Below are 14,733 nucleotides of genomic sequence, written 5' to 3'. Positions count from 1 at the left end.
CCTAATGGCTCATGGGAGCCCATTGTTAAATCTTCAGGAATTTGTGTGAAAAAGTTGTTAAATACTGACATTACTTGAAAGTTAAATTATATAAAATTATTATCTTAAAAATAGAAGTAATAAATACTCAAAACTCACTATTTCATAATCAGTTTGCTAGTATACGTTATGAGGTTATTTATGTCTAGTGTGGGAATACTGTGTCATATGCTACCGTGCTTCTCTTCTAAACGTTGCCTTCAGTAACGCTGCACAGCTTGAAATCAGATAATGGAAATATTTATATCACAGCAGTCAGAAGGCTTTACAGATCAGGCCTTGAGTTATTGTTTCAACCAAACAAAACAGCAATTGTCTAAACTTCAGAAAGTGATGTAGAAAATATTAATAAGGCAATTTAGGTGTAAAAGTGTATTGCGTCTGTAGCCATTGCATGGAGAACAGTTTAAAAATTTGAGGAAATATTCCTTCATTTTCTGAAAACTTGTTTTCCAAATCAGAAAAGAAGCTATTCATTTCATTGTTGAGTTCGTATTTTCAACGTCTTCGTCGTTTCTTTTTTCTCACTCATTAATTTAAATGAGAGTATCAAATAACTTTCATTTTGGAATGACAGTTTTTCATCAATTGCAACTATAGGTGGTGGGCTGGTGATGCAAAAATTCAGCAAAATCAATAAGAGCATTCTGTGAGCATCAGCTGGCTATACGAAAACGGCAGTAAAGAATACTGCATATTATATTATTTGAATCATGTATTAAAAAGCTTTATATTAATACAATTTACACTAAAAATATGTTTGTATATGCACACATTTTTTTAGAGAGAACCAGTTCTTGTACGTTTACTGGTTCACCACCAATAAGACTACATAGGTATCAACCGAAAAAAAATTACATGATTGAGAGCACTTGCCCGTTAAGTCATAGAATAATACAATTGAAGAATATTCACAAGGGTTTATATTTTCTAAATCAGTATTCTGTTAATAAATTTTTCTAAATAACTTTCTGTAAAGCTTGGAGTTAAGCCCAGATTTCCTGATACTCACTACCATTTCATGTTTAATTCCAGTTATTTTTGCCACCCATCTGTATGATTTGGTACAATGTTTTAAACAGTTTTTTGTTTTTATATTCATCTGTAAAATTAAGTTACTAGAATAGATGCATTTCTTTTTTCTTTTTTTTTGCGGTACGCGGGCCTCTCACTGTTGTGGCCTCTCCCGTTGCGGAGCACAGGCTCCGGACGCGCAGGCTCAGCGGCCATGGCTCACGGGCCCAGGCGCTCCGCGGCATGTGGGATCTTCCCGGACCGGGGCACGAACCCGTGTCCCCTACATCGGCAGGCGGACTCTCAACCACTGCGCCACCAGGGAAGCCCTAGAATAGATGCGTTTCTAATATTATGTAACGTATTAATTTTCTTATCAACTACAACACTATCTCAATTACAATGCATTTGTAAGATATATGCCAAAATGAAATATTTGCTGAATCTATGGTAGGAGGATGATTAAACTGAGTGAAGAAAAGTCTTAATCAATAATCCTTAGTTTCAAGGAAAAGAAGCCACTTGAACAAGTTTAAACTGGGGGAAAAAAAAAGTATACTTCTTAGGAATATTTAAAGGTATCATAAAATTTAAGTCTAAATGAACCACACCTGGGACTATCACAATCTGGGACCTCAACCCTCTTATTTCAGGAATCTTCAGGAGTCTTCCCCTCTTTCTCTGCAGTTCCTCTGCTTTGGTTATTCATGAATAATCACAGCTGCTCCTACAGGACTCCCATTGCCTCAAGTCAACACCCCATAATCTAATATTTGTCATAAACTGACCCCATTTAAAAATTCCATTGAAAAAGTCATCCACTGGCCCCATTTGGATAAAGAGCACCCTCCTCCTTCAATCAATCATGGTCATGAGGCCTGTATTGCAGTCAGCACGGGCTGCAGGTCCTGCTCAGGCAGTCCTTGGAAAAGAAATAAGAGCTGAGTGTCACCTTGAGATTTTTCTGAGCAACTTTCTACTTAATCTTAAGCAGCTTCATTATTTGGCGTAGTATGTGTCTCCATCTTATTTGATTAGAAGGATAGCCTTAATAAAATCATACTTTTGAAGAATATTCTTTTTCTGGAGAGTTTTTAGCAAATCTGTTTTTTTATACCACTTATTTTTCTCTTCTAAATTATCCATCCTTTAATCTTAAAATAGTTAACTTTATCCATTTCTGAAAGCAAGACCATTACAGAGTCTGTACTTCCACTGCATATTATATATAAACCAAATAAGATATAAAATTTAAAACCATTATTTGTCATAATAATTTTTCTATAGTTTAAGGCAAAATGTAAATGGAAATTCCACAAAGAAATAATAAACTAACAGTACCTTAAGTGATTTCGTTACAATGTTTTTGATTAATTAATTTGCATATTAATATGACAAAAATTACTGAAATCATTATTTCTTTAAATAGGCACCAGAAATGATGTTTTAATGCCCTGGAGGTCATCAAGGCATGAGAACTTCAAAACAAATATAACCAAGCCCAAATGATGATTTCTTGGCGTGAGTATATGCCAATTAGCACTTTTTATAACCCTAATTATATTTGGAACCAAGATGTACTATTGATACTGCTATAAAACAAAATTCACCATTTTCAAAATATTGGTATACAAAAAATACAATATTATTTTCAGGGAGAAGGTCAGGGATGGTTGATTTAATAATTCTCATTATGCTATGTATGGTGATCCAAAGACACTTTTAATGTCTGTGCCACTTTTAAAATGAATTTTAAACAAACTGAAATGCTATAGATTTGTCCTAACAGAGTGAAGCATATAGATCTGGTGCCTAGTTTTCTAATAAATACTTACATGCTGTCGGATGTGCTTGTCAGGTTGGCACACTTTTAAGTAAGAAGCCATACCCTTCGAATAAATAGTTGGTATCTGTAATGAATACTCAGGGGCAGCAATAGTTACTGTCTACTAAAATTATAACCCAACTATTATTTTACAATTTCAGGAAGCACCGTAACTCATAATAGCAGTAATTTACATGCAAACAGATACAACTGTGTTATTTTACTACCAATTATAGTCTTCGGTGTATTTCCGTGTCACTGTCTACATCTTAAAATGCACTTAATTTGGAGGCTTAAAGAATACGAAATAGTTCACCACAAGAAAACATGCTAACAAGTTCTGGATTTCTAAAACAAGGAATTACTGAATGCTTATTAAATTCATATTGGTTATGAATAAAACTACAATCAGGTGTGGAGAGGCTGTAGCTTGCCTTTCCAGTATCTGGCATCACTAAAGAATATGTCTTAAGATAAATGAAAGGAAACTCTCAACTTCATATAACATATATTGTAGCTCTTTGGCTTTTGAAAAATCTCAATTTCACATTTCCTAGCTTTTATGGGAAAAACATATATTCAATAAACATTTAACCTGCAGTATGGTTTAGATGATACCTAGATGAGTGATTCACAATTCTCCTCTCAACGAGTTTGCAGTCAACCACTGAGAAAAGATAGACATATACATACATCAAAAGAAAAAATACTATAAACACTGAATATGATAAACTTTCTTGAGAGAAATATAATAACAATAATGTGAATCTCTTGAAATTGGTTTTGTGATTATGTTCTCATTACTTTTCACTAACTATGCAACGTAATCACAAGAACAGCTTTAAAAGATTCTGTATATATTCTGTAAAGATTCTGTGTGTATACTCCTCCGGTATCTGAGGAGTGGTATTTGGTGTGGTTATTTCCAATTGTCCCTGTAGACACCTTGTCCCGTGGGGAGGGGCATGACCAGAGGAAGCTCAGAATGGGGATGGGGTTGGGAGGAACAGCTAATTTACAGGCTGAAATTAAAGGTGGAAGATCTGGTACTTTATGAATGCTACTTAAGTTCAGTTAAAAGTTAAATAATGATGATAAAACTGTTTATTTTGAGGTGATAACACAAAGACAATTTTCTATGATACATATAGCATTATAGCAAAAAGGATTCTCACTTAATTATTAAAATCTTATTATTAAAAACCTTCGTTAAGCAAACAAGTCAAATTAAAAGACTGGAAAAGAAGAGATTTAAAAACCCTGTTCTCAGACATAATTATCAACATATAGAACTGCACACAATCTGTTAAGAAGCTACCTCAACAAATAAATGAGTTTAACAAGGTCTCCAGAACACAAGTTAAATATACAAAAAGCAATACTATTTCTATATTTTAGAAATGAAAACTTGAAAGTTGAATTTTAATAGTACCATTCACAACTACACCACAAAAATTAAATACATAGGTGGAAATCCTACAAAATACATGCAAGAGCTCTCTGCTGCAAAGTACAAGGATACTCACATATACACGGTTAATTGATTTTCTGCAAAGGTGCACAGGAAAAAAACCTATAAATGAAATGTACTTGGAATTGATTCTGTTGCAGACATAATTCTCAAATACTTCCAAATAAACTATACTGTTTAGTCATTGAATCAGCAGCCAGTTTTCAAAATGTATAAATATATTCTCTATATAGTTTACTGTAACTAATTTTAGTAAGGAAGATGCTACTGAAGACAAAAAGATACTTCAGCATATATTTTATTCTGTCCTGCCTATTATCAGTTGGAATTTTAAAACATAAGAATTTATAAATCCATCTAAGTGTCTTACAAGTGTTTTGATTTTTATTTTAATGACTTCTCTGATTTTGTCTTTTTTGCTTATAACTTTTGTAAGCGCTTTAAATTAATTAGTTAATAATGATACCTCCAAAATTTTTCAGTTTTTAAGATTGCATTGAAATACAATTATTGAAAAAAAAGATTTGGAATAGAAAAAAACATTAAAATGTATCACTTTACTGTCAAGGACACAAGTAAAAATATTAAATGGTGGGTTTTAAATTGTGTACCAGAATCAATTTTTAAATGTTATAATTGGGGATATTTTTTTTCAAAGGAGCTCCTACTTGTAACTGAATAAAATTATATTTCATAGCATAAAGGAATTACATTGAGTCCTAAACATTTTGTAGCATCTAAATTTGACAAAGCATATAAAGAGTTATCCAATTTAGCAAGTTTCTTTCATTTAAATACTATTTGTAAAAAAATGTAATCTAATGAAGGCAAAACAGATTATACTTATGAAAATATTTAGGATAATATGTACACATTTCAAAACCAAATACATATAATTAAAAATTCCCTCTGAATTTACCAGGTAAGCTGTAGAGAAAGTGTTTCCTAAATTTAAAAAATTATGGTCTACAACAAAGAATAAACAAAGGCGTAAGATATTTAAAATTTGTTAATCATAAAATGCAACTTTGAAGACTATTGTTGGCAACTTTATAAGAAAAGAATAATAAGACGATTTAGAAACAAACTTTTCAGAAAATGCTAGTTACAGAATATTGAATATTAGATCAGATAATATAAATTTTAAAATATAGAAATATAATACAGAATAATAATTTTATGTATGCTGTTTTTAAAGCTCATATAATCAATAAAATGTTCATGCAATTTCAGTTTAATAAATGTAGATAGATGTCAATTTATAGGAGGAATTTATTTTCAGTGATATTTTGAATATAAATATTTTTAAAATAAATAGCATAATAAACCCAACATTCTGTTCAATAAATATTTCATAAAAGTATATAGAATAGAGTTAATTAGTTTTTGAACTCCCATAAACTCTTAGAAGTGTCCAGTTTGGGATTGACACTTTTTTTAAACATTCCCTTCTCAACTCTAATTCTGTACTTAGGTCTAGCACAGATTTTTATGTTAAATGTTTTCAGTATTTTGTTTTTCACTCTTGGTTCCCTGCTAGTAAATATATTATCTTATAGTGAGTAAATATATTATCTTATATAGTGATAATATAGTACATTATCTCATGTACAAATTCCACTTGATTATGGTGTATGATTCTTTTATTGTTCTGTTGAATTCCGTTTGTTAGTATTTTGTTGAGAATTCTTGCATCTGTGTTATCAGGGATATTGACCTTTAGTTTTCTATTCTTTAGTGTCCTCACCTAGCTTTGGTATCAGGGTTATGGTGGCCTCGTAAAATAAATGTAGGAATGCTCTCTCCTCTTCGGTTTTTTGGAAATTAGGAAGGATTGGCATTAATTCTTTAAATGTTTGGTGGAATTCACTCCTGAAACTCAGTGAGTTTTTGCCCCTATTTTAAACTCCTACACTTGTTAGATTAATTCTTCATGCACCTTTGTGTGTGGTTTACATGGTAAGGTGAAAAATCCCCTTTGTTTTGAGAGTTCATTGTGTCACATCCAGTTTCCCAAACTGCTTTCTTTCTTGGAGTGAACCTAAAAATGAGGACCATTTAAAATAAGGAGAGGGGCTTCCCTGGTGGTGCAGCGGCTGAGAATCTGCCTGCCAATGCAGGGGACATGGGTTCGAGCCCTGGTCTGGGAAGATCCCACATGCCGCGGAGCAACTAGGCCCGTGAGCCACAACTACTGAGCCTGCGCGTCTGGAGCTTGTGCTCCACAACAAGAGAGGCCGCGATAGTGAGAGGCCCGTGCACCGCGATGAAGAGTGGCCCCCACTCACCGCAACTAGAGAAAGCCCACGCACAGAAAGACCCAACACAGCCAAAAATAAATAAATAAACAAAAATTAAAAAAAAAATTAAAATAAGGAGATCTCTGAACTCTCCTATTATTTGAAGATCAGATCACAAACCTGCACCTTACTGTCCCTTCATAATGTCACTGCAAATGTTGGTATAAGTCAGGCGTGAATTGTGTATCCCTCTGCATTTATAGTATTTACTATGGTTCAAATTCTCATCCTGCGTTGTACTGTGTAATTGAAACTGTTGAGGTATAACTCTGAATTTTGTGATTTGTTGAAATTACTAATTTTGGCATATTATAATGTGTAGCACAAACAGAAAATAGCTTATTCAAACCAGCATTCACTAACTAGAACTGCACAGTCCGCACTGAGATAAAAATTCCTTTCCTTAAGTAATTATTTTTTGATAATACATATTAATTGAAAATGTTGGAAAACTTTTCAGGGAGAAAAACGACCATGATTTCATGATTCCCGCACCAGAATTAACCATTGTTAACATATCATGAATAGCCATCAAGTATGTATTTTTACATGTAAATTAGAATCATAAACACAACGTACACTGTAATGGTATTATTACATTTTGTGTCTTGCCTGTTATACTTAACAGCAAATCGTTTTTCCATGTTCCTAAGTATTCTTGCATATGTTGCATTGCTAATTTAACCCATAATGATCAGAAAAGCACATAAGTAAAATTCTTAACTAGAAATGACCTGTTGTCATACAGAGCTGACCAGGAGTACATCTGAAGTCCAGGTGGTAGAGTCATTTCGTCTTTACCACTGTCCTCAGGTCCTTTTAAAGCAGTGACAGAGTGGACCCATATCAACATGTAGAAGACTCCTCCTCTGGTGTCCTTCCTTCTTACCGTTTCTGCTTCTTTTCCACAGGTAACAACTCTGCTACACACTGCTCTTCCTTTAATCTACATGCTGCTATCCATATTTGCAATTGTTCAGAAAGGAGGATCTAAGAGAAAAAAATGTACACACACACACATATATATGTGTAAATTGTTTTTGATATTTAAATTCTGATACCTTTAAAAGGTCATTTCCTACTTCCAGTGTCAGCCACACTTGATACGGATATGAAAATTCTAGTCTCATGATAGCAAATAACTAAACTTGATCGCAAAGATCCTAACCTTCTAAAGTGGGTTCAGGAAGGTGTTCCTGACTCCGTGGCTGCTGGTCTCAGTCATGAATGATCCGATTTGCCTGTAGCGCTGTGGTTAGTACTTGTCAAAAGGTGAGACCCCGAGTCATGAGCAAAACCACACATCTGCCAAGCTGGTGCCCACGTGCTTGTCCCCAGTGGTCACCACCAAATCAGGATGACCTCTCTTTGGTTCTGCCTTCCAAATCGTACACAGTGCCTCTCCGTGGAAGAATACAACTGAACCCTGTTGTGAAAAGAATCCAAGAAATTCAGTGAGCACTTAGAAGAGTGAGAATATTTCTGAAAATCAACAAACTGTATCTAGTACATCCACCCCCTTGGACAATTATGTACATCTTCTTTATGTACATCTTCTACTCTTATTTAAACTTCTGCACTCATTGGTGGTAGCATCATATTTTGCCAAACAAAAATGGTGCTAGGAAGCTGTATCCATTATGAACCCTACAATAAGAGAGCAAACCTTCTTAAAAGTCTCTGTGTTTTTCTGTGATGTATTTTCATCTGCTAGACCAATCATCATCCCCTTTAGATATCATATAACTTAATGACCACCATCACCAACTCATCTTATATACAATATTAGTATATGGGGATGAGACTCTGCCAAAGTTTCTGCTAATTGTTACAAGGCTGTAGTTGATATTTATAATTTCTTTTTTCTGATACCAATTTCTTCTCTTTGCCCTCAGCTAGAGCCTTATCCAATCATGGTTCTTAATTTCATAGAATGAACCAAATCATTATGAAAAATTCTGAGTCATTAGTGATCTTACTTATTTGGTGGTGTTGTGGTCTTTCATTAACTTGTAGTACTGGCCAGGCACATCACTAAACAGAACTACCAGAGAACTACCTGAATTCCAGACATTTTTCTTGAGCCAATTTTAGAGTAGCAATTCCATTTCTCCCTTGAAAAACAGGATCAGTTAACTGTGATCATTTGTTGCTGATTGATGAGCCATAAGTGACAATGTGTCAGCCTCAACTTGTGATTCAGAGCGACCATTGTTGTGATTCCTGGTGGAAACATGTTTTCTTTGGGATCTAAGACCTATATATTAGCAGTGTCTTTGCTGAAATGCTAATGCTTTCCTTTTATCTCCATAGTAAGCATAGTTATTTATAAACTATATCTATTGATTATACTATCAGGAGTTACTGAGAACCAGTTTTTGCTTAATATTTTGTGTGTATTGGTCTCCATTTAGATGGCATGTTTTCTTATGTCCCTAGACATCATTGATTGTGTGCTAAACATTTTAGTTGAAATATTATTTTTTAAAAATAATTGTCAGAGTATTGGATGAGGTCATATTCTTCCAGAGAGAATTTGTTAACCTCTTTCAGGTACCTGAGGACATTAGAAATACCTGATTAACCCAGCCCAGTATCAGGGTATGAGGGGGTTTTTTTTGATCACTGATATAACGCACAGGAGTGCTATAGTGTATGTAAGGGCTTGTTTGCTTCCATTTCTATTTACCCTTAGGATACAGCACATTAAATCCTCAAATTTAAATAAAGGTGGTTTACAGTGCTGCAGAGTTAGCATGCTCTGTATTCCAGCTCCCGTCCTGCTAGTTCCACGAGGATGAAGGTTTCCTGCTCATTCCCTCAGCTGTTGGTCTTGTTTTAATACCGGGCAGAATGATCCCAAATGCTGGGCCCTTCTCACTGACATCCAGTGTATTCCACATCTTAGCCTTGTAATTTCTTATTACACTATTACCTAGTTGATTCTTTTAGGAACCAATTTTATTTATTTATTTTTATTTAATTTTTTAAATGTTTATTATTTATTTATTTATTTTTCTTATTAGTCATCAGTTTTATACACATCAGTGTATACATGTCGATCCCAATTGCCCAATTCATCACACCACCACCACCACCACCCGCTGCTTTCCCCCCTTGGTGACCATACGTTTGTTCTCTACATCTGTGTCTCAACTTCTGCGCTGCAAACCAGTTCTTCTCTACCATTTTTCTAGATTCCACATATATGCATTAATATACGATATTAGTTTTTCTCTTTCTGACTTACTTCACTTTGTATGACAGACTCTAGATCCATCCACGTCTCTACAAATGACCCAATTTCGTTCCTTTTTATGGTTGAGTAATATTCCATTGTACAATATGTACCACATCTTCTTTATCCATTCATCTGTCGATGGGCATTTAGGTTGCTTCCATGACCTGGCTATTGTAAATAGTGCTGCAATGAATATTGGGGTGCATGTGTCATTTTGAATTATGGTTTTCTCTGGGTATATGCCCAGTAGTGGGATTGCTGAGTCATATGGTAATTCTATTTTTGGTTTTTTAAGGAACCTCCATACTGTTCTCCATAGTGGCTGGATCAATTTACATTCCCACCAACAGTGCAAGAGGATTCCCTTTTCTCCACACTTTCTCCAGCATTTGTTGTTTGTAGATTTTCTGATGATGCCCATTCTAACTGGTGTGAGGTGACACCTCATTGTAGTTTTGATTTGCATTTCTCTAATAATTAGTGATGTTGAGCAGCTTTTCTGGCCATCTGTATGTCTTCTTTGGAGAAATGTCTATTTAGGTCTTCTGCCCATTTTTGGATTGGGTTGTTTGTTTTTTTAATATTGAGCTGCATGAGCTGTTTATATATTTTGGAGATTAATCCTTTCTCTGATGATTCATTTGCAAATATTTTCTCCCATTTTGAGGGTGTCTTTTCGTCTTCTTTATGGTTTCCTTGCTGTGCAAAAGCTTTTAAGTTTCATTAGGTCCCATTTGTTTATTTTTGTTTTTATTTCCATTACTCTAGGAGGTGGATCAAAAACTATCTTGCTGTCATTTATGTCATAGGGTGTTCTGCCTATGTTTTCCTCTAAGAGTTTTATAGTGCCTGGTCTTACATTTAGGTCTCTAATCAATTTTGTGTTTCTTTTTGTATATGGTGTTAGGGAGTGTTCTAATTTCATTCTTTTACATTTAGCTGTCCGGTTTTCCCAGCACCACTTATTGAAGAGACTGTCTTTTCTCCATTGTATATCCCCACCTCTTTTATCATACATTAGATGGCCATAAGTGCATGGGTTTATCTCTGGGCTTTCTATCCTGTTCCATTGATCTATATTTCTGTTTTTGTGCCAATACCATATTCTCTTGATTACTGTAGCTTTGTAGTATAGTCTGAAGTCAGAGAGTCTGATTCCTTCAGCTCCGTGTTTTTCCCTCAAGACTGCTTTGGCTATTCGGGGTCTTTTGTGTCTCCATACAAATTTTAAGATTATTTTTTCTAGTTCTGTAAAAAAAAATGCCATTGGTAATTTGATAGGGATTGCATTGAATCTGTAGATTGCTTTGGGTAGTAGAGTCATTTTCACAGTATTGATTCTTCCAATCCAAGAACATGGTATATCTCTCCATCTGTTGGTATCAGCTTTAATTACCTTCATCAGTGTCTTCTAATTTTCTGCATACAGGTCTTTTGTCTCCCTCAGTAGGTTTATTCCTGGGCATTTTATTATTTTTGTTGCAATGGTAAATGGAAGTCTTTCCTTAATTTCTCTTTCAGATTTTTCATCATTAGTGTATAGGAATGCAAGAGATTTCTGTGCATTAATTTTGTATCCTGCAACTTTACCAAATTCATTGAGTAGCTCTAGTAGTTTTCTGGTGGCATCTTTAGGATCTCTATGTAGAGTATCATGTCATCTACAAACAGTGACAGTTTTACTTCTTCTTTTGCAATTTGTATTCCTTTTATTTCTTTTTCTTCTCTGATTGCCATGGCTAGGAATTCCAAAACTGTGTTGAATATCAGTGGTGAGAGTGGACATCCTTGTCTCGTTACTGATCTTAGAGGAAATGCTTTCAGTTTTTCACCATTGAGAATGATGTTTGCTGTGGGCTTGTTGTATATGGCCTTTATTATGTTGAAGTAGGTTCCCTCTATGCCCACTTTCTGGAGAGTTTTTATCATTAATGGGTGTTGAATTTTGTCAAAAGCGTTTTCTGCATCTACTGAGATGATCATATGGTTTTTATTCTTCCATTTGTTAATATGGTGTATGACATTGATTGTTTTGTGTATATTGAAGAATCCTTGCATCTCTGGAATAAATCCCACTTGATCATGGTGTATGATCCTTTTAACGTGTTGTTGGATCCTGTTTGCTAGTATTTTGTTGAGGATTTTTGCATCTATGTTCATCAGTGATATTGGTCTATAATTTTCTTTTTTTGTAGTATCTTTGTCTGTTTTTGCTATCAGGGTGATGGTGACCTCATAGAATGAGTTTGGGAGTTTTCCTTCCTCTGCAATTTTTTGGAAGAGTTTGAGGAGGATGGGTGTTAGGCCTTCTCTAAATGTTTGATAGAATTCACCTGTGAAGCCATCTGGTCTTGGACTTTTGTTTGTTGGAAGATTTTTAATCACATTTTCAATTTCAGTGCTTGTGATTCGTCTGTTTATATTTTCTATTTCTTCCTGGTTCAGTCTGGAAGGTTATACCTTTCTAAGCATTTGTCCGTTTCTTCCAGGTTGTCCATTTTATTGGCATAGAGTTGCTTGTAGTAGTCTCTTAGGATGCTTTGTATTTCTGCCATGTCTGTTGTAACTTCTCCTTTTTCATTTCTAAATTTATTGATTTGAGTCCTCTCCCTTTTTTTCTTGACGAGTCTGGCTAATGGTTTATCAATTTTGTTTATTGTTTCAAAGAACCAGCTTTTAGTTTTATTGATCTTTGCTTTGTGTTCTTTGTTTCTATTTCATTTATTTCTGCTCTGATATTTATGATTTATTTTCTTCGGCTAACTTAGGGTTTTGTTTGTTCTTCTTTCTCTAGTTCCTTTAGGTGTAACGTTAGATTATTTATTTGAGATTTTTCTTATTTCTTGAGGTAAGCTTGTATAGCTATAAACTTCCCTCTTAGAACTGCTTTTGCTGCATCCCATAGGTTTTGGATTGTTGTGTTTTCATTGTCATTTGTCTCTAGGTATTTTCTGATTTCCTCTTTGATTCCTTCAGTGATCTCTTGGTTATTTAGTAATGTATTTTTTAGCCTCCATGTGTTTGTGTTTCTTACTTTTTCTTCCCTGTAATTGATTTCTAATCTCAGAGCATTGTGGTCAGAAAAGATGCTTGATATGATTTCCATTTTCTTAAATTTACTGAGGCTTGATTTTTGACCCAAGATGTGATGTATCCTAGAGAATGTTTGTGTGCATTTGAGAAGAAAGTGTAATCTGTAGTTTTTGGATGGAATGTCCTATAAATATCAATTAAATCTATCTGCTCTATTGTGTCATTTAAAGCTTGTCTTTCCTTATTAATTTTCTGTTTGGGTGATCTATCCATTGGTGTAAGTGAGGTGTTAAAATCCTGCACTATTTTTGTGTTACTGTCGATTTCCTCTTTTATAGCTGTTCACAGAGCCTTATGTATTGAGGTGCTCCTATGTTGGGTTCATATGTATTAATAATTGTTATATCTGCTTCTTGGATTGATCCCTTGATCATTACATAGTGTCCTTCCTTGTCTCTTGTAACGTTCTTTCTTTTAAAGTCTATTTTGTGTGATATGAGAATTGCTACTCCAGCTTTCTTTTGATTTCCATTTGCATGGAATATCTTTTTCCACCCCCTCACTTTCAGTGTGTATGTGCCCCTATATCTGAAGTGGGTCTCTTGTAGACAGTATATATATGGGTCTTGCTTTTGTATCCATTCAGCAAGCCTGTGTCTTTTGGTTGGAGCATTTAATCCATTCATGTTTAAGGTAATTATTGATATGTATGTTCCTATTACCATTTTCTTAATTGTTATGGGTTTGTTTTTGTAGGTCCTTTTCTTATCTTGTATTTCCCACTTAGAGAAGTTCCTTTAGCATTTGTTGTAGAGCTGGTTCGATGGTGGTGAATTCTCTTAGCTTTTGCTTGTCTGTAAAGCTTGTGATTTCTCCATCAAATCTGAATGAGATCCTTGCCAGGTAGAGTACTCTTGGTTTTAGGTTCTTCCCTTTCATCACTTTAACTATACCATGCCACCCTCTTCTGGCTTGTAGAGTTTTTGCTAAGAAATCAGCTGTTAACCTTATGGGAGTTCCCTTGTATGTTATTTGTTGTTTTTCCCTTGCTGCTTTGAATAATTTTTCTTTGTCTTTAATTTTTGCCAATTTGATTACTACATGTCTCAGCGTGTTTCTCCTTGGGTTTATCCTGTATGGACTCTCTGCACTTCCTGGACTTGGGTGGCTATTTCCTTTCCCATGTTAGGGAAGTTTTCGACTATAATCTCTTCAAATATTTTCTCAGGTCCTTTCTCTCTCTCTTCTCCTTCTGGGACCCCTATAATGCGAATGTTGTTGAATTTAATGTTGTCCCAGAGGTCTCTTAGGCTGCCTTCATTTCTTTCCATTCTTTTTTCTTTATTCTGCTCCATGGCAGTGAATTCCACCATTCTGTCTTCAAGGTCCCTTATCCATTCTTCTGCCTCAGTTATTCTGCTATTGATTCCTTCTAGTGTATTTTTCATTTCAGTTATTGTATTGTTCATCTCTGTTTGTTTGTTCTTTAATTCTTCTAGATTTTATTAAACATTTCTTGCATCTTCATGATCTTTGCCTCCATTCTTTTTCTGAGGACGTGGATCATCTTCACTATCATTATTCTGAATTCATTTTCCGGAAGGTTGCCTATCTCCACTTCATTTAGTTGTTTTTCTGAGGTTTTATGTTGTTCCTTCATCTGGTACATAGCCCTCTGCCTTTTCATCTTGTCTGTCTTTCTGTGAATGTGGTTTTTGTTCCACAGGCTGCAGGATTGTAGTTCTTCCTGCTTCTGCTGTCTGCCCTCTGGTGGATGAGGCTTTCTAAGAGGCTTGTGGATGTTTCCTGA

The 14,733-nt window shown here is 34.7% G+C and overlaps 1 long non-coding RNA gene across 1 annotated transcript in view; it reads left to right on the top strand.

The window, feature by feature from the left end:
* The window catches only part of LOC307179612, a 48,920-nt gene extending 40,731 nt beyond the window's left edge, over nt 1–8,189 (top strand). The window contains exons 4-5 of the long non-coding RNA XR_013825444.1: nt 2,483–2,574; nt 7,561–8,189. This is a non-coding gene — a long non-coding RNA (uncharacterized lncRNA). The remainder of the gene's footprint in view (nt 1–2,482; nt 2,575–7,560) is intronic.
* The last annotated feature ends 6,544 nt before the right edge of the window (nt 8,190–14,733 follow it).

This window comes from Stenella coeruleoalba, assembly GCF_951394435.1.
Source record: "Stenella coeruleoalba genome assembly, chromosome: 21".
NCBI lineage: Eukaryota > Metazoa > Chordata > Mammalia > Artiodactyla > Delphinidae > Stenella > Stenella coeruleoalba.
This window is presented reverse-complemented; position numbering and strand designations above follow the sequence as displayed.